Raw genomic sequence first — 20813 nt, forward strand, 5'->3', positions numbered from 1 at the left:
AGAGGCCTGGTGCACGAAATTTGTGCCTGTGGGGAGGGGGGTCCCTCAGCCTGGCCTGCAACCTCTTCAATCCGGGACCCTGTGGGATCGGGCTTAAACCAGCAGTCAGACATTCCTCCCGCAATCTGGGACCACTGGCTCCCAACTGCTCACCTGCCTGCCTGCCTGATCACCCCTAACCACCTCTGCCTGCATGCCTGATCGCCCCTAACTGCCTCTGCCTCGGCCCCCACCACTGTGGCTTTGTCTGGAAGGAGGACTGGATGACTGGAAGACGTCCAGTCGACCCAGTCTAATTAGCATATTACCCTTTTATTAGTATAGATTCCAGCCAGGAATAATAGAACATGTCCATGTCAGCAATCCTAAATTAATTAATGGATATAGGTACTGAGAATTCATGGTTGCTAATCTCTCTCTCTCTCTCTCTCTCTCTCTCTCTCTCTCTCACACACACACACACACACACACACACACGATAACTGGATATTATGTACCACTTGATAGGAGAAAGTAACACCACTTTTTAATGAACCTTTCTCAAAAGTGAGCAAATTACATAAAATATAGAGGACAGTGGAGTATATTAAACTATACCATGAAGATGCAATCAGCAAATTCAGACTGTGGGAAACTAAGCAAATAGATCCCTATTCCAGTTCCTGAGAGAAAGAGAGGGAGAGGAAGATAGAGGAAAAAAGAGAAGAGGAAGAAAGAGGGAGAGAAGAGAGAAAGAGACTAGAGATAAATATGATGGGGATGAAACTATAGATTAAAAGATAGAATTTAACAATATTTAAAAACAGGAGTTAAACTATATATTTTAGGTATGCACATCATTTGGGTAATAATAAAAGAAAGTGATTACCAAAAAAGTCAAGAAAATGGTTATTCTTTAGGGGAAGAGCAATGGCTGTGATTAGGAGGGGCACCAAAAAATTCAGATGTGGCTACCAAAATTCTAACTCCTGATCTGTGTAGCATTTCACTACACAATTACATTATAATTCATACAATCGACTTTTGTTTTATGTGTTTTCTATATTTTTGCTACATTAAAAAAACACTAATTTACAAAGAGGCTGTGCCTATGTCCCATCCCTGGTGGTCAAGGCAGTACGCGTAGCTGCAGTCCCTACTCTCAGAGGGATGGTAAATCCAAACAGGACTCACCAATCTCCTGAGTCTGTGACACTGCCACAAATTGTGGGTCTTCTCTATTGCCTTTGCAATGGCTCTGATGTTGCTTTTCCTCTGCTGGCAGTTCAGTAGGTAACTCCACTCTACCATGTTCTTGTCTCAGTCATATGACCTTCCAACTAGGTCTATCACCTTCTTGACACTTAGCTTGAAAATTTCCTTCCTAGTCTCCATCCTGCATTCCTGCTAGAGGCTCCTGGGGCATGCTGAGTAGACACTTAGCTGCCTTATATTTTCTAAAGTTTATTATCTGATATTCAATCAGAAGACAAAGAATTGAGGCTCAGAGAGACGGTGACTTGTTCAAGGTCAAACTGAGCAAAGAGATCTGAACTCAGGTCTCCAATTACAAATTCCATGGTTGAATTCTAGAGCTGATTTGCTGAGCTAACTTTCTTGCAGAGGAAGCTAGAGCTACAGCAATATGCCTTCACCTGATCCTGATGACTAAAGAAATGGAAAGTGCTGAAATGAGAGAGAGAATAATTTTAAAAAGATAGATCAAGCTTAACATAAGGTGAGTTGTGGTTAAAATGTAAACTTCATTTGTCATAGTATTGAAATGATTTTATATGTCACAGCTAAAGACTTCATTCAGTTAATAGCCTCAATAACCAGTCAATAGGCACTGTACCAGACTGCACACTAGGAATGACCAACTTATCCACGGGATTTTCCTAGCTTAGCACTCAAAGCTCCATATCCTGGGAAGGCCCCCTGTCTTGAGCAAACTGGTCACTGGAATGCACACTTCCTTTTCCAGGCTCCAGAAAAACTGAACTGCTGTATATAGGTCCCCATCTTCCTAGCTCTGCCCCAGATTTTACCTCATCTATCTTATTTTTCAGAAACGCCACAAGTCAATCTATTGACACTTGGCGGTCCAGTTTAAATGCTCTATCTTCCCTGGACTCATGACAATTCAACTTTTGAATTCTCAGTGCATTTTATCCATCTCCATCTCAAGAAACACATTACCTCTACTTGGTATCATTTGTATATACATGCTTCCCCCTCCTCCCACCCCTTAAACTCTAAGACATGCAAGGGCAGCAGTAGCCTAAGTCCCAGGTAAACTGGGATGAGTTGGTCAATTGACTTTTGACTTTCTAAAACTGTTAGTAAGGTGTCTTTCACAGTAAGACACCATTTTGACTCTAATCCAGTGGTGGTTTTGCACAACACTGTGGAATATCAACTAATATCATGGATTTACAAAAATTCTTCTGATACTGCCCAGGTGTTATTCATTTGCTTGGTTATAGTTCAACAGAAACATGTGTAACCAAGCGTCCTTTTCACATTGTATTCACTAGGTGACCATCTTCATTTTGCATCTATTGTTTGCTTTACTGACTTAGGAATTCCTAAGAATTGTCAAGTTAGACTATACTCTATTTCCATTAGACTATACTCTAATGGAAAGAAAGGGAATGAGATTGCAAAGAAGAGAACTAGGGTTCCCATCTGAGCCTTGTCACTATTGCCTGTGTGGATTTTTGCAACTGACACACTAAAATAACACTGACCTTGCCGGCAGGTTGTAAAGATGGGATGAGATACATGAGAAAGGACTCATAAATTGTAAAGCCTTTTGCCCGTATTGGTGTGATGGTTCAGCATGGGTTCCAGAGTCAGTCTGTCTTAGGTCAAGTCTCAGTTTCCCTAATTTCTATCTATCTGATATTGGGCAAGTTATTATTATTTTTTAATCTTCTCTGTTTCTTGGTTTCTCAATTCTAAAGCAAGGATAATAACAGAATCTACCAAACAGTTATTGGAAGGGATAAAATTATTGTGATGATAACATGTGTCAAGTATACCAGGCATATAGTATGTACCTGATACATATTAGCCAATAATAATCATAATAATATGAGTATAATAATAATAAAAATAATATGTAGTTTAGAGTTCCAGGTGATCTGTTTCTAATTTTGCTGTGATAATATATCTCTACTACATTATTTGACATTTACTTCATTGAAACTTTATATTCATACTTCTGTCCACTTTGTTTGCTATTGTACACTTATACTGATCATTAAAAAACTTCTAAAAGACTGTTTCTCAGTCTTTTGTGTAAAAAATAGTGACATAGGAAATAATCATTTTATAAGTATCACACACACTTCTTTTGTGTAAAGAATGTAATGTAATACATTCAGAGTAATAACTCTGAAGTTCTATTTATTTCTTTTAATGCATAATGTGTAAGTAATGTGGACATAAGTATGCAAGAAACCAATGACAGCATGAAGCAATATTTATGCAATTATGAATAGGTAGTCCAATGATATTTCCTTGAGGAATTTTAATGACTATTAATCTAGCCCAGTATAATATTGGCCTTCTTGATTTAACCATATATAGACCACCTGGCCATGTACTTTCACAGGTATCATGTTTTGGTCATGTCTCATGTTTAGGTAGCATGTAGGGTTTTCCCTGAACATTACCATCACCATTTTTAATTCTACAAAAGTGGCCTAGTAAATGCTCAGTAAATACTTTTGTTCAACCAGTACTTACTGAACATTACTATGAGTAGAGCATGGTGATAATCCCTAAACATTTTTGAAAATAAGAGCTAACATTTATTTAGAATTTTAAAAATAGCAGTCATTGCTCTAGTACTATAAGTTATTAGTTTCACTTAATCCACATATCAACCCCTTGAGGTGGGTACTATTACTATCTCCTCTTGATATGGGTAGTAACATTAGTAGGAAATGGGGGAGCTAGGACTCAAACCCAAGTAGTCTGGATCCACTGCTTACCCAAGATTTTATACTGCCTGTCACTCAGAGGTAGTCAACATTATGACAAATTTCTACATGGCTAGAAGAAGCATTTTGGGGATGGTTGTAGCACACGGCAATGTGAAAATTTCCCCAAGGACCAGAATGTAGTAGAAAATTAACTCCCAGGTTCCAAGTTGTGTCCTCAAGCTTGGCTGCATAAAATAGATTGAATAAATCTAAGCAATTTCATAACCTTACTGCACTCCACTGGTGATGGGGTATTGCTGCATTGAATATGCATCAACTGTAGAATATGTTTTCTTCTTAACATTTATTATAGTAGGGAATATATATATATATGTATATATATATATATACATATATATATATATATATATATACACATATATATATATATTAATAGTAGGGCAGTCAAATCTCTATATTAAGGAATAATCATTAACAGAAACTTAAGTAAATTTGGAGGTTCTGAGAAAAATGAAGGTGTTGATTTGCTAGTGACTCCAAATTTGAATCTCCAGACTTATTTTCTCTTTTAAGCTTTGTAGCCACCTATTCACTGACTAGTCCATTAACATATGGGCTGTTAGCACTGTCCACAGTACATTAAACTCAGCATACCAAACCTTAAGGCATAATTCTCTTCTCCTGAAACAGCTGCTCTACTTGTGCTCTGCATCAAAGAATGGCCTGACTATCTCAGAGCTCATGTCTGAGTTCTGAGCATCTACTTTGGCGCTTTCTTCTCCCTATACATAATGGCCAAGCACTGTCAATTTGAACTGCTCAATCTCTTCTTTCTTTCTTCCCAGACCACTCTCCTGGGTTCAGCTGGGTCTTTCCTTCACTCATGAGCATTTGGAGTTTACAATAGTATAAGGAGCCAACTATTGGTTTATTGCTTCTCTCTACCTGCAAACACACATCGATAAGCCCTTCTTAACTCCACTTCCCTGGGAACATAGATCACATCTCTACTAACACCACTCTTTATGTCTTTGGTTTATTTTTCTCTATCATGACCTTAATAGATTCTAGACTCTACTGTTCTATCCGGCACTGTGAAACATGAGCTCTCCTCTTTCAGCCTTGGACTCTGTATACGTACTGAGTCATTGTAATGATATTCAAGATATATAAAGGTCCCAGATCTCATATAGTGAGAGAAAGGAATAAATAAATAAACAGATAATCATTACATAAAATATCCCAGCAATAATAGAGATTCTGCAGGGAATTAACTCAGGGTGATGTGATAGGCAGTAAGAGGGTCATCCTTCTTAGGTATTTAGAACTTCTACTATCTCTTTTATTCTCTGGATGCTAATATACATGCATATACAGAATCAAGTACATATAAATGAAGGAAAATAAGGCAGGGAAGGGAATAGCAAGCAAAGAGATGAGCTATTTTAATAGGGTGTTCAAGTCTTCTTCACCTTGAGACCCTGAGAAATTACTTTTCTACTGTGGTGCCAGCATCTTCAGATCTACCCCATCCCATTGCTACTTTCGTTTTTATCATGAGAATGGCCCTAATATTACTGTTTAAAACTTTAGCATTACTAATCAATATTTCAAGTTACACATACACAAGCTCTAATCCTAGGGCTCCTGAGTCAGCAGATCTGGGTGGGTCCTCGGGATATGCATTTTCAAACAGTCCACAGAAAATTCAAATGTGTGCATCCCTTTCCCTCCTCCAAACCTAGCTGTAAGGTGCTAACCCAGACACACTCTTGAATGCCTCCCTCTACCTATAATTTCTAATATGGTTACTTATACGATTATGAATATCATTGGGTCTTTGTTATTAATTTATAGAAGGAACTAACATTTACAAAGCACCTACTACATCAAAAGTGCTTTAAGTCTCACAAAAATTTTATGAGATATATGTGGTTATTTTTCATGTAAAAAACGGAGGCTCAGGATAATATGTGATTTGATCAAAGTCACACAGCTGGTAAGTGGCAAAGCTGAGATTTATTTATTTATTTATTTATTTATTTATTTATTAAAATATATTTTATTGATTTTTTACAGAGAGGAAGGGAGAGAGATAGAGAGTTAGAAACATCGATGAGAGAGAAACATCGACCAGCTGCCTCCTGCACACCTCCCACTGGGGATGTGCCCACAACCCAGGTACATGCGCCCGACCGGAATCGAACCTGGGACCCTTCAGTCCACAGGCCGACGCTCTATCCACTGAGCCAAACCGGTTTCGGCCAAAGCTGAGATTTAAATCTAGATGGGCTGAACTCTACGACTCTGCCTTGTCCATTAAGGAAGACAAAAGATCCACTTCATGGAGCACAGTGTCTTTAATCCTGCATCCCATGAATAAAGAGTTTGTGGTATGATTGGGCTTAGATCAAAGTCATTGTCTCCATTTGCACTTTACCAGACCTGTCCTACCTATGGGCTGTACTAATGAGCAATTTCTTATGAGACCTATAGCAAGGCTGAGTTTTAGCATCTGAGATCAGGTATGTGGTTAAGCATGAGGACCCCACCATTTTCTAGTGGGACAGTGAGTGGCCCAAATTCTAGGTATTGGTGCCAAGCAAAGGGAATTAAGTGACTGCTTATTGAATTCTATGTTAATGTGAGGATTTTCCATAATGTACCATAATTGTTCAAGAAATGTATAAATACATCTACTGTTATAAAATATATGATGCTTATTTGATTTTTAGTGTTTCTGGACACCAAATTCAACCTCTATGATGCTTAGTTGCTTGCATTTGAAATATGTTTCAAAGGGAACAGCATGTAGTGATAAGGCACATATGGTAATTAAGGTCATAAAGTGTATGGTAACAAAGGATTGGTAATGGAGAGTACACTTTGGAAATTGTGGTTTCAGGTTGGAATTCTTAAAATTGTTGGTGTTTTGAATCTAGCTGTGTGTAAGCCTATTTCTTAGTTGGGTGGGAATCTTGAAATCTGGGCACAACAAAATCCAGTAGGGAAAGACCAAATGTATCCACCACATACCTGCAAACAAAAGACAGCAATGTAGTGGAGTCACATGGTGAAAAGAGCCTAGATCCCTGACTCACTACTTGGGGGAAGTCATTCAGGTGAGCTTCCAGACCTGCATCCAACTCTTTATGAAGGATAAATGCACCTATACTTCATTAAACCACTAAGGATTTGAAAACTGTCACCTCAGCATAGCTTAGCATGACTAATACTCAAAGACAAGACTTCTGAGCTTATTCACTTAAACAAATAAGTTAGCACAAAAAAGCTCAACTCATCATGACTCAATGACAGGTCATGATGGCTTCTAGGGACCTCTTTAGCAATTTTGTGTAAAGAAATATATAGCAACACGATCTGACATAATTGACTGAATACTCATCACTAGCAGCGTAAAAATTTTGCATTTTAATTGGGTTAAGACAAAACTCTGTAGCAAACAAACATAGCATAAGTAGGTTAAGATGATTCCAAATCAAGTGATAAATTATTTTTTAAATAAAGGAGAGTGGGCCTGAAGGAAACCAGACATAGGATGAGTGGTTTTTAATGTGGTTTAGAGAATAGGAATTTCCAGAGCACAAGGAACTTCTCAACACAGAAAGGGTAATGCAACAACATGGGCTGCAAAATAAAAAAAAGTCATGGGTTTAAATTCTAGCTCTACAGTTTGAACTCAGTTTCCCATTCGTGCAACGAAGTTAGTCGTTTCTGCCTCATGGCATCATTAATAGGCTTATATGAAATACTGTTCTTCAGAGAAGACCATCTTTTCCTACCCCAGCTCCCAGGAGTCTTACCACTTTGGGAATGATTTGGATAGGTTACAATTACTAACTTGTTCAAAATTTTAACAGCTAAGTTAATATCAACCTTGTAAGTACTGCGGCAGGGGTGGGAACCCAATAGCATGGAAAAATGAAAACTTCTGATTTGGGGACAGACTCAGGAGTATGGAATTGATATTAGAAGCTGGGCAAAATTTCCACGGTAGTATACAATTTCACATGCAAAAGGTCAGAGCATCAGATTACATAGATTCAGAAAAAAATAGGGAAAAATTGTCCTATTCAAATGAATCTCAAAAATTTATCCAACTTAAATTAATGCTGAGGAGTGCAAAATAACATTAACAACAAAAGCTAGAGGTGAGCATATGTTGCCAATTTTTGACAAATAAAAAGGAGCTGTTGAATAAAGACAATCAGAAGGTAATGATTTAGGCACACCAGAACAAGCTTACATAAAAGGAAAGAAGCTACTGGAGGATAGAAGCTGGGCTAATCATTTTGTAAATGTCTCAGATAAATGTCATACTGACAAAAGAAATTTTCATTGCATTTGCGCACACACACGGGGAGAATGAGATATATATCTTGTGCATGTATATTTATGTATATGTGTATATTTTAAAATTTTGGACACTAGTAATGATTTCTGATCGATTTTGTTGCTAAACATTTATTATAATAACAATAACTAACAAAAGTCCTTGAAATGCCAGAAAATCTTCTAGGTACCTGTGACACAGTTCATTTGACTGAGAATATATTTTACAATTTCTATCCTATAATGGCAGATACACAATACTCTATTTTAATATTAATTAGTAATATGAAAATAAGTTATGTTTGTATTGACTCTCCTTTTTTTTGGCTTTAATGATAAACCTATTTAACTAGTCCCATAGGTGTAACATATAAAACAATGTGCAAGTCAGTGAGAATAAAACTACAAATAAAAGCAAAACTGATAACCCTGTCAGGCCTAAGAAATACCAAGGTAATGAGCCAAGAGATTCTAATTAAAAACAATCAGTTAAATTCACTTACTCACTCAACAAGTATTTATTGATATACATGGGTAATCTGCTAACCTTAAATAATTAAATAAATGAATCATTAAACAGAATTCTCCAGAGATATATTGTATACTAATCACTGTGGGATATTACCTGGTTAAGAAATCTATTTTTATATGTATGATACATGTATATGTATTTCATTGTTGGTGATTTTTGACTATTTCTCAGAAAAACGTAAGGTGGGATAGATTTAGCAGGCAATGGTGGAGGAGTTGAAGAAAAATTGCTAGTGGAAGAAATAGTGAAGACAAGATGAATGGTTGAGAAAGCATGAAAATATTAAGGGCATGGCATGTAATTTAGTCTTCAGGGCGAAGTGTGGAACCCTCTTTGGAGAGATGAACTTGACTATTATGGGAAGAGTCTTGATGATCTCTATTTGCAGTGGGTAATAAAGAGCTACAGAAGACTTCTGTGTAAGGGAGTGCCAAAATGCAGGTCGTTATTTTAATTTCTCAACTCTTTAACTGGAAGAAACAAACAGGAACCTAATAACAGTATTAATAATAAAAATAATTTTTTTACAATATTGTGTGAGTGGTCTTGAAAAGGGGAAATGGAAAGATCGTGTATACAGACAGAATAAGTGAAAAAATGCTACAGAGATAGGGACAACTATTTGCCAAGTCAATGGCAAGGGATAGGAAGAAATCAACAATGAGTCCATCTATAAGATTGGGTGTCTGGGTTAAAGGCTGTGTCATTAATAGAAATAAGGAAGTCCAGAGGAAGAGCTACTATGTAAACAGATTGAAGCTGGGCATGATGACATTGAAGTACTTCTCAGAAGAAAGACTGCTTTGATTAGAGAGGACAAAGATAATAACATTAATGTGAAGGTCACCAATACGTAACTGGAACTGAGGTAATGAGTTGGGAATTCAAAGAAAATGATATTTTTAAAAAGGGATCAGGAACTGAACTTCTGCATATCCCTAGATAAAGAAATCAGAAGAGGAAGGGCCAGAGAAGAAAGGCAAGAGTCAAGGGAATCAAGAATCCACAGAAATACAGTTTCAAAAATGAGGGGCTCCTTAGTAGGGTCAGATGTGACGGAGAATTTCAGGCAGGGCTGCAGTGAGAGGAGTGGTAGATTTATTGATTGGGACACATCAATCATTTTTGAGAGAGCTGCTTAGAGTAAGCCAGAGAGAGCTACACAGAGTCTACTGAAGTGTTAACAGTAGATGACTATTCTTTCAAGAAGCTTATAATGGAAAGAAGGGGAAGCTAAAATGATATTGTAGAATACAGCAGGATCAAGAGAGGGTTTGTTTGCTTACTTAAAAATAGTAATGAACCTGATATTCAGCTGTGTATATGTACCAATTATTTTTTATTCACTCAATTATGGATGGACACTTAGGTTGCTTCCATATCTTAGCTATTATAAACACTGCTGCAATGAACATATATATTTTCAAATTAGTGTTTTGAACTTCTTCAGATAAATACCCATAAGTGAAATTGCTGGGTCATATGGTAGTGCTATTTTTAATTTTTTTCTATATTGGCTACACTACAATGCATGATTCTAGATGGGTACTACTTACCAGGGTGATCATTTTGTAAGGTATATAAATGTCTAAGCACTATACTGTATACCTGAAACTAATATAATATTATATGTCAACTCTAATTGAAAAATAAATTGAAAAAGGAAAAATAGTCTGACTCTAAGAAAGAAGAGATTGGAGATGCTTAAGAGAGATTAAACAAATAGAGAGGAGCTAAAAGTAAAGAGAGCGAAAGAAACAGAAAAGGCTATAGATATTGATTGGAGGAAAATTTTTTTTCAGACAAGAGACAAAGTGAAGACATAAACAATTTAGAAGCGTGGGAAGGGAGAAGAGTTGTCCTTGCAACAATAATGTGGGAACTAAGGGTACGGTTTCTTGAGGTAAAATAAAAAACACACACAGTATTACTTAAAAATGGTATTCAACAAATAGCAGTAATTTCAAGTATTTCAATACTGAAGAAAACTAAGTTTCCACAGGGACATGGAAATTGCCTCTTAGAAGTGACAACCTGCATTGCTTTTGTCATGATAAAATTTACATCAAGCGTATGCAAAACAATTCCAAGGTTCCAAGTAATAGCCTAATAACATGATGGATGTAAGAGAAACACCAAACATTACCAAGAAGAATTCCTCATGCGTCGGATGCATCTAACAGCTGGCTAGTTTGATTTAAAATTACAATTTGAACAGATATAAACTCTTATTTCTTGACAGTCATTACCCGCCAGTCATAAAAGTGTCGTTAATTCTGCAGTAGTCAGCAAAATGCTTCGTAATGATCTAACACTAATGCACCCCACTCCTATAAAACCCCCACGGCAGCAAAGGTTTACTCTGTAATAGGAGTTGGGTTTTCAGAAGCTTAAAATCCCTGCCAAGGCACCTGCTTTCCAGAAGATCATTAGGTAAAAATCCCAAGGCAGCACAATCAACCTGGCTTCGGTTACCTTACCGTCTGCTGGGGAAGAAAAATTAATGTTATTCCATGAGTCTCTCTCCCAAGATTGGCTAGCGTGTAGCTACTGGGCCAGCTGGCGGCGGGGTGCTTAGGTCTGTTCTAAGCTGACCCGGCTCACTGTCTATTTGGATCCCAAGTCCCAACATAGACACTGACACACAGACTGCAGCCGGCACCAGCTGCTGCACTAGTGCACAGGTACTTAACAGGGTTCCAGCCCACAGAACCACTAGGTTGGCAGTGGGTACTTGGTCGTCCAACCACGGCTTTACCGCAACTCTCACAGAAGCCATCATACTTTTTTTAAAAAAAGCATAAAACCGAAACCCCCAAATGAAACGACATTCAAGACCAGGGGAAAAGGATGGCTCCTAATACAGGGTTACTGCTAATGTCTACTTCACAAAGGCTTTCTCTTTCAGTCTCATTTCCTATGGAAAATAATACAAATTAGCATAGGAAATCCTGCTTTATCTCAGAATGAATTTCCACAGCCTCCATCTGAAATCTGCTTTTCTTCTGGCTCCAAGAAGCCAAGCAGGGCATCCCATCAAATTGCGAGGGGAGATTTGTCACATTTGACTGGCTCTCAGACTGTGGGTCATCAGCTGGATACTGATCTAAGCCAGCAGTCACCTCACCACGGACACCTATACCCTACACTGGTCACCCAACTTATTCTTCTCCAGCCACAACCCCTTTTCTTTTGGCTGCCTTTGTATCCACTCAGAGAAACGGCAATAGATCAACGCTTCCTTCATATATCAGAGCTGTCCTCCAAGGAGGACTGCAGGGAAATTGCTTTGTTTTACATAACAGCCAACTCTGAAATTTCATGGTAGAAAAGTAGCCACAGGCAAAATGTAGTGAATCTCATACAATCTCCAGTTTAACCATTTCAAATAGGACAAAGTCATGACTATTTATAGAGATGCAGCTTGCTTTAGATTTGCATGAAGCATGATCACACAAAATTTTTTTTTTTAACAAGTCAGGGATTTTTTTTTTTAAACTAGGAATGAAATTCCTTAAGGGCAGTTTTTAAAGTTGGTATCTATACGTAGTAACTACGGTTACTTTCTTGTTTTGATGCAAGCTAGAGTGCTTTGTCAGTTTGAAAATGTATTTCACAGTATCTTTCTTCCAGTTACTCTTTCCAGATAATGTACCAGTAGAAATGATACCAATGATTCATTCAGGATGACATTCTACTTTCAATTAATGTTCCATAGAATAAAAGCAATGTTTCCAAGTTTTTCAATTTAGATTTTAAAGCGTGTTGCTATTTTTAAAAAGGGAATACATGTGAACAGCATGTACTTTTGTTGTTTGTCATTGTCAGTTATAAATTCAAATAAATGATAATCTGCTGCAGAAGAATGCTCATAGGAACAAGAAAAAAATATAACCCCATTAGAGTTGCATAAATTCTACTTTGTCATTTGCTATTCAGTTTTTTAAAATAAAAATATACAAATCTGTAATTACACAAGTTATATGATGCATATGTAAGATAAAGACTATTATCTGTTGTAAGAATAAATAATTAGAAAATTAATAAATTGTTTTTTTTGTGGTACATAAGGATCAAGGCACTTAATATGTTTGATTACGTTATCATTTTATACATATATACATACATATACATATATACACATATTTTATCAATTCTAAAGAAACTCATATATATACACATATACGTATATGTATGTATATATATAATATAAATTCAGAAAGTGTGGCTAAATCTTGAGACCCATACAATGTGCCTTACAGCTTCAACCTTCAACTACCTCTACTCCCCTGACTCACACTGTAGTCTTGCCATTCTCCAGCATTCTCTTTATCCTGTGTACTTTGGGTGATGTTATTTCCTCTACTTTGAATACTATTAATCCAGCTGAGAATTCAAACTTTACCCCTTCTGTGAGGATTTCCCTTTTTTCTGAAGCAGAACCCGGTGGCTCCTTCTGTACCTCCACACCATTTTGTAACTATCGCTATTAAGAAATTTCTGACATTGTATCCTACTTGCCTGCTGGACTGTGACATCTTACAGGACAAGCACCATCTCTGCATCTTGAATACTGCCCGACACACAACACACATTCAATAGGTACTAATGGATGATTGAATAAGATGTGTGAAACTAAAATAGCGGCCAATAAGGAAAAAACATATATAAATCTCTCAAGCCATTAGCCTTGTCAGTAGTTTTCCTAATTGCTTTCCCTGAAAGTAGGTGATGTTAATTAGTTTGTGTTGACATGAGCACATACCAAATTTCCTCTGGCTGCAGATGGCATTGCCTATAAAGCTACCAACAATTTGATATCAGCTTTTGGTGAAGGGAGGGAGAGAAAAACAACATTAAAGGCATGTAGGAATTGCAAGCCCCCCCCCCTTTCAACTTTTCCAAAAATGTGAAAATATTTAAAAATGAGTTTCTTTAGACTTGAGGAAATATGTCAATTTATTTTTCAAATAAGAATATTTAAAAATCACATTGGTCAGGCTATAGCATTCACTCAATATTCCATTTCTGGAAGTGTTAAACAGAGTTTACATCTTTACTTGTTTTAATAAACAACAAAATATGACCTCATGCATGACAAAATTTGACTTCATACAGGAAGTCAAATTCCTGTTTCTTGAAGAACATATTGTTTCGATGCTGCTATAGAATGAATGTTTGTATCCCCCAAATATATATATATTGAAAACGAAACTCAATGTGCTGGAAGTGGTGATGGGGACTTTGGGAAGTGATTAGGTGATGAGGTCAAAACGCTCATGAGTTGGACTTGTGTCCTAATGAAAGAGACCCCACCAAGCTCCCCCACTCCCTTTTGCCATGTGAGGACACAGTGAGAAAAATGGCTGTCTATGAGCCAGACAGCAGACTCTCAGCAGATAATGAATCTGTCAGCGCCTTGATCTTGGACTTCCCAGGCTCCAGAACAGTAAGAAATAATTTTCTGTTGTTTAAAAGCCACCCAGTCTATGATATCCTATTATAGCAGTCGAAACGGCCTGAGAAAGATGCTCTTATCACAAAGTTTAAACATCAAGGCACATGGTGCTTTTAAGTAAGGGTATTATGGTAGTGGTTTGGGAGAAGTTTACACGTATTTGGACTCAACAGGAGTGCCCTGCTGCAATGTGAAAATAACAAGCCTAATCCGACACACACTTTCAGATCAACTTGAACAAAACTAAAACATCTACCCAGGGAGGGAAGAAAACAATTCATTCCTGGCCTTGTAGCCATCTCCTGTGGCTATACTGGTCCACATTTCCAGCTGTATATAAAAATACATGTTGAGGAAAATAAGAGGCTAAGTGTTTTTAATCAGGAAGAAAGTCCCTCTTTTGTCATTCTTGGTCTTCAAAAGGAAGAAAAAGCTTATCTTATTTACAATGAGAGACAATGATATCTCTAAAATAAAGACTTACCAGACTGTAAAATACAATAGATATGTAAGCACATAGAGAAAATAGGGACAACTATGAAAATAAATTCAGTACATTCATTCACATTTTAATTCAAATCATCCTTTTCAACTTATACTATGTGCAAATTCTCAAATTTTAATGACTCAGATAAGGAAAAAATGTCTGTCAGTCTCAGAGGAAAATGCTTGGTCCTCCATCAATTATGCAGTTGTAAAGTCATGGAAGAAAAGCGAAAATAAGGCTTTGCTTTTAGGGCCTGTGTAAGCTCGCGTGACTTCGTCAATTTCAATATATTTAAAACAAAATAAATATGAAGTATACACATATTATATTTGCAAGCTTGAAAACTGACCAAACTTAGAATAATTCTATTTCCAGAGTCAAGGTCTTGATTATTAACTAAATAAGCAGAGAGTAAAATGCGACACATTCAGCACATTCCTCCTGTGATAAATTACCCTTTTGGAAAACTGAAAGACACACTGCAACTTGGTGTTAAGGTTGCTATGGTAAAGCATGCCTTCTGGACACAACTCCTCATTTTCAAATAATTATGTTTTATCTGCCATAAGATAACCAATTTCTTCCCTTAAATACAGAAGAAAAACATTTCTATACTTTACTACAATGTTTTCCCAAAGTCAAAATTTCACCAAAAATGATGGGCGCCTTATAACAAAGGCTGTTAGTTTTTATAAATTTTATAATATTAGTATATATTTTTATAAAATTTCCTATACACAGGCTAAGGTGTTTATTCATTCAACTTCTATTTATATCTGGGAAGTATATACTGCTAGGCTCCAGGAGGAAAAAGCAAAGTTCTAAATTAGTAACTGAATTTTACGAAGTTAGACATTATTTTTAATTCTTTTATATTTTATACATTAAAAAGAAAAAAACAAGTCATATTGACTTTTGCTTCTAAGTATCTCAGTTGCACTCACATGTCTATATTGTTTTACTGCATACACCCAAGGTGAAATTACCATCATCTTTAATCTGAAATGTACAAAACTGGTCCTAGTACGTATACCCTGCTCCTCTCCAATACTTCCCACATGTTTTCTGTTCATCCAGATTAGAGATGTATTTTTAAATGCAAACTGGGTCATACCACATCCTTACTTTAAACCTTTAATGAATTCCTGGGCTTAAAGCTAAATCCATATACTGTTTGCAGGCCCAGCATGATTAGATCTGTGCTTTTCCAGCCTCAGTTGTTGCTGCAATTCCTTCAGTCATTAGGCTGCATTCAGTTCTTCATATGTGCTCTGCCCTGTTACTTAGGTCCTTTGGCTACGCTAGTCCTTCTGCATGAAGAACACTTTTCTTTGAACCATAAATGTCTACTCATCTTACCATATCACATCTTCTAGAGCACCTTTTCTAAGGCTCAAAATGAAATTATTTGTCTATTAGACGTATTTGTAGCATCGTGTTATTTTCCCATCGTGGTAGTTATCATTTTGATTACTTTTGTGAAAATTTGATTAATGCTTATCTTCTTTACTCTTATTTCTAGATTTTGGAGTTATAGATATTAAGTACTGAAATTCTATAGTGGATAATGAGGATTTAGCTCTTTATTTCCTTTCTAGCTTTTTGATGTTAATTATTCTATCACATTTTTTGCTTAAATCAATATTCAGTTATTCTGTCATCATAACTATATACATAGTATACAATTCACTGATGAGTCATGTGGCATATTCTGATTATATTTCTTTCTTCTACAAAATCTTGTTTTTCCTGGAGTTAATATTGATCTTTATTTTTGTTGGTTACTCAGTATGTGTCTATGTATTTCTATGTCTCTATAGTAAAGTCTGCTGGATGTCACTTCATATCACATCTCCCTTCTTCCAAGTAAAAAAACTCCCAATTTTTAACTTGGTACCATTTTTCAAGTGTAGCCAAGTTTATGGCCAATGCAATGGAAACAAAATGTCATGTGGCAGCTCTAAGGAAATTTTCTTAAGTCACTGCTGGCTCATGCCCTTTGCTTCCTTTTTTTCCCACAACCTTTTCTCCTTCCTGCTATATTTCCAACAGAAATAAAGTGAACATAATGACTGAAGAAGAAACAGTCATTTGGGCCATGAAGTGACCTTGGGGATAGAGGTCAGGTATGCCCATATGTGTGGTTCAAGGGCATCTCTTATTATTATGTTACACATAAAACTGTATTTATATATAAACAGGTATGGTGGGAAGAAATCTACAAGATTTCCAATGAGAAAACTCTACACCTTAAAATATTAAAGTTTATCTAATGCACTCTATTTTATATCTAAGGAAATTGCCCCTGAGAGATAAGCTGTCTTGTGTAAGATAATGTAGACACGTACAGCAGGCATTGGACTAGCCTGAGATCTTAGGCTCTTCAACCCCTCTTTTCTATTGTTTCCTCTCAATGTCTTTGTCTCCTTCTGTTAATGAGCATAGGTCTCCTTAGCTTAACAACCTAAAAGAAAAAGCTGCTGATCACATTAATAACTGAAATTAATAGAAGAAGGTGAAAGAGAAGGACATAGCTGCTTTATTTTGTTTACCTGTAGGGCCTTGTAAAGCATTAACTAGGTTTAAAAGAAATGTCTTTTGATGCCTTTTACTTGAAATAGCATTCTTGCTTCAATTAAGCAGCATTCAGTGAAGCAATAACCCAGTAGGAAAAAGTAAGCCATAATTTGCTTATCCTCCAAGTTCTTTAACATGCTAAAAATTCAAACCCAAGATGAAATGTCTGTATTTTAGTTGATGAATGCCTGATAAACAAGGACTTCTGTAGCAATTGATTTTTTGTCTTTCATCCAGTGAGAGGAGTCAGTCTGATCAATGTTATTCCTCACTCACAGGTACAAGTTTTCTGATCTAACCCATGACTGAAAATAGAGGAACCCAGGGAGGTGGTATATATCTCTAATATGGCCATGGGGACTGCCATCTTCCTGCTTCCCCTTCACTTTTCCTACCTGGGAGGTTGAAGGCAATAGGGCTAGAAAAGAGGATAGGAACTGCAAATGCAACAGCTGTATTTACATCTGGGGGAACACTGGCTTTGTGTGTTCTGTGTTCTCACTTTCTAGGCACTAGGTTGTGAAAGCCTGGTCTCCACCTACTATGAATTCCCAACTGGATTTGACTCCCCTTTTCCAGGTAGCTCCTATGTGCCCAACAGTGAAAGAGGCGCTCTCTCAGGGTGTGTCATTTAATCCTGGCAACAGCCCTTCCATTTTTAAAGATGAGGGAATTAAAGCCAAGACAGATTCAGCAGTCAGAGCCATTAAGCCAGAACAGAATTCCAAATTAAACCAGTCTTCCTTTATATCTCACTGTAGCATTTTTTTCTTCCTAGCCAGAGTACCTTCTGATACTCTAAATCAGGGGTGGGCAAACTTTTTGACTCGAGGGCCACAATGGGTTCTTAAACTGGACCGGAGGGCCAGAACAAAAGCATGGATGGAGTGTTTGTGTGAACTAATATAAATTCAAAGTAAACATCATTACATAAAAGGATACGGTCTTTTTTTTTTTTTTAGTTTTATTCATTTCAAACGGGCCGCATCCGGCCCGCAGGCTGTAGTTTGCCCACGGCTGCTCTAAATACTAAAGAAAAAGCCTGCATCACTTAAATCACAAATAATATTTCAATATTTCACTTCAGGCTAAGCCAAGACAATAACAGAAGGCTCAATAGTCAAATAGTGTAGCTGTAGATATGTTTATTATAGAACCGCCTGTGATAAAGAATTCCAAACAGTGGCATGTATGTAAAGACTGACTTTGACTTATTATGCAAAAGCTCCAGAAGAACCATCTTTATAACTGTGTGTGTATATTTTCCAGCATATGAGCATATAGACGGTTTTTAGGAAATCTTTATGCTTATAAAACCAAAAAAGTACATACGCCTGCAGGTGACCATGCCCCCCAAAACATGAAAAAAAAGTGTTAGCGATGTTTCTGGAAGAAAACCTATGTCTCATTGTTTCTATTTTTATAGTGTTTAATTTTTGCTAAGGGTAAAAAGTTGGAATGGAAGTTTATATACTGTTATGGGTTGAATTGTGCCCCCCCGTCACCCCAAACTAAAAGCTATGTTGAAGTCCTAGCCTCAGTACCCCAGAAGGTGACCTTATTTGAAAACAAGGTCATTGCAAATGTCATTAGTTAAGATCAGGTCACACTGGAGTAAGGTGAGCCCCTACCAAGGTTGGGGAACCTTTTTACTGCCAAGGGCCATTTGGATATTTATAACATTATTCATGGGCCATACAAATTTATCAACTTAAAAGTTATCCTGATATATTTGGTCAAATATTTAATTAACTCACCCCTAATGACTGGGTAAGGCCCGACCAAATGATTTCATGGGCCTTATACAGCCCTCCGGCTGGACATTCTCCACCCCTGCATCCAGTATGACTAGTGTCCTCATAAGAAGACGGCCATGTGAAGATGCAGGGTGAATGCCATGTGAAGGCAGAGGGAGACAGTGGAGTTATGCTGCTACAAGTTCAGGGGGGCCTTGGCCTACCAGATCTAGAAGTCTCCTTCTCTGGTGGTGGCTCCAGTGAGAACATGACCCGGCTGACACCCTGATTTTGGACTTCTGGCCTCCAAAAGTGTGAGGCACCGAATTCCTATTATTTTAAATCACCCAATTTATGGTATTTTGTTATGGTAGCCCTATGAAATTAATACATATGCTAACACTAGTTGTTTCTGAATTTCATTGAAAATATTGAAAATATCTTTTTTACTATTCAAATTTCATTGAGAATACAGAGAAATTTCACATGTTGGTATTTCTGAATCCTCAATTATAAAGTAGTAAATAAATGAAGTGTCACAAAATATTGTGAGAAAGAGCCTCCCACTGAATCCCTCTGTTTACTTATCTCTTTTCCCAATGGACTGAGCTGCACTTAAAGACTAAAGTCTTGTCTTTTTGTAACATCTGTATTCAGTTGAGTGCCTGGGGATCTGATAGACTCAATAAATATGTGTAGTAAACCAATGAATAACAAAATAGCATAGACTTCAACTGTTTTAAAAAGTAAGAGGTATTTAAATTTGGTTTCCTACAATAAAAGTATAGTAAATCCCTCTGTATAAAGACTATAGGTGACTTAAATATTTTTTGCCATCTTCAACATTTGTTATATTTCTTATCTCCGTTGTTGTATTTGAAAATACAATCAACCCTCTATTAAATGTATAACTACTTGGAGCCAAAATTCATTCCATAATTTTGCCTTTGATACAACTTGGATTCCATGTACCCACATAGCCTGGAACAATGCAGATGTTTTTAAATAAAAGCTACCAAGAGTATTCATTTTTTTCATTCAAACAAGTATTAATAATAAAAATTAATATCTTGCAGCCCCCAAAGTAATAGGAAGAAAGATGAAAATGGAGAGAGGGAGAGAGAGAGAGAGAGAGAGAGAGAGAGAGAGAGAGAGAGAAAGTAAGTTCAGGAGGAAGAAATAAAGAGAAAGAGAGAAACAAACACTAAATTTGCTCAACCAGATCTTTGAAAATTCATCAAGAACAGCCTATTGTTTATTGGGAAAAATGGTTAAAATCCTGATTTTAAAAGTCTTCAGTAAGCCTCAGGTTTTAGACAAAGAGGGGTCTATAATATTTCTATGTTATACGCTCACATTCAGCACGGCTCTTCAGACAACTCCTCCTCCTTTGGATACAACACTAAGTGTTCTCTTTAGAAAACTTCATCTCCTATGCTGAAAAAGCTGATGTTTTAATCAGCTCCCACACATCCACTTTGACAAAACTCTAACTCTGTAAACTTACATCAACACAGCCTTTCTATATGATAGTACTTCACTGGGAGCCGCTTAAAATTAAAACCTGTTGTGCTGGAAGAAAAGCCATTTACAAACATCTTTATCACTCTGGTTCAAACCCCTTCCAAGTTCAAAACAATGAGCTTCTCATAATGTATGAATCAGTACCTTGCCAATGTTTCCACGAAGGTGAAATAGCCCTTCCTTTATAGAATACAAAATACTTAATTTTTCTCCT

The sequence above is a fragment of the Myotis lucifugus genome, unplaced genomic scaffold, assembly GCF_000147115.1.
Source record: "Myotis lucifugus unplaced genomic scaffold, Myoluc2.0 scaffold_30, whole genome shotgun sequence".
Lineage (NCBI taxonomy): Eukaryota > Metazoa > Chordata > Mammalia > Chiroptera > Vespertilionidae > Myotis > Myotis lucifugus.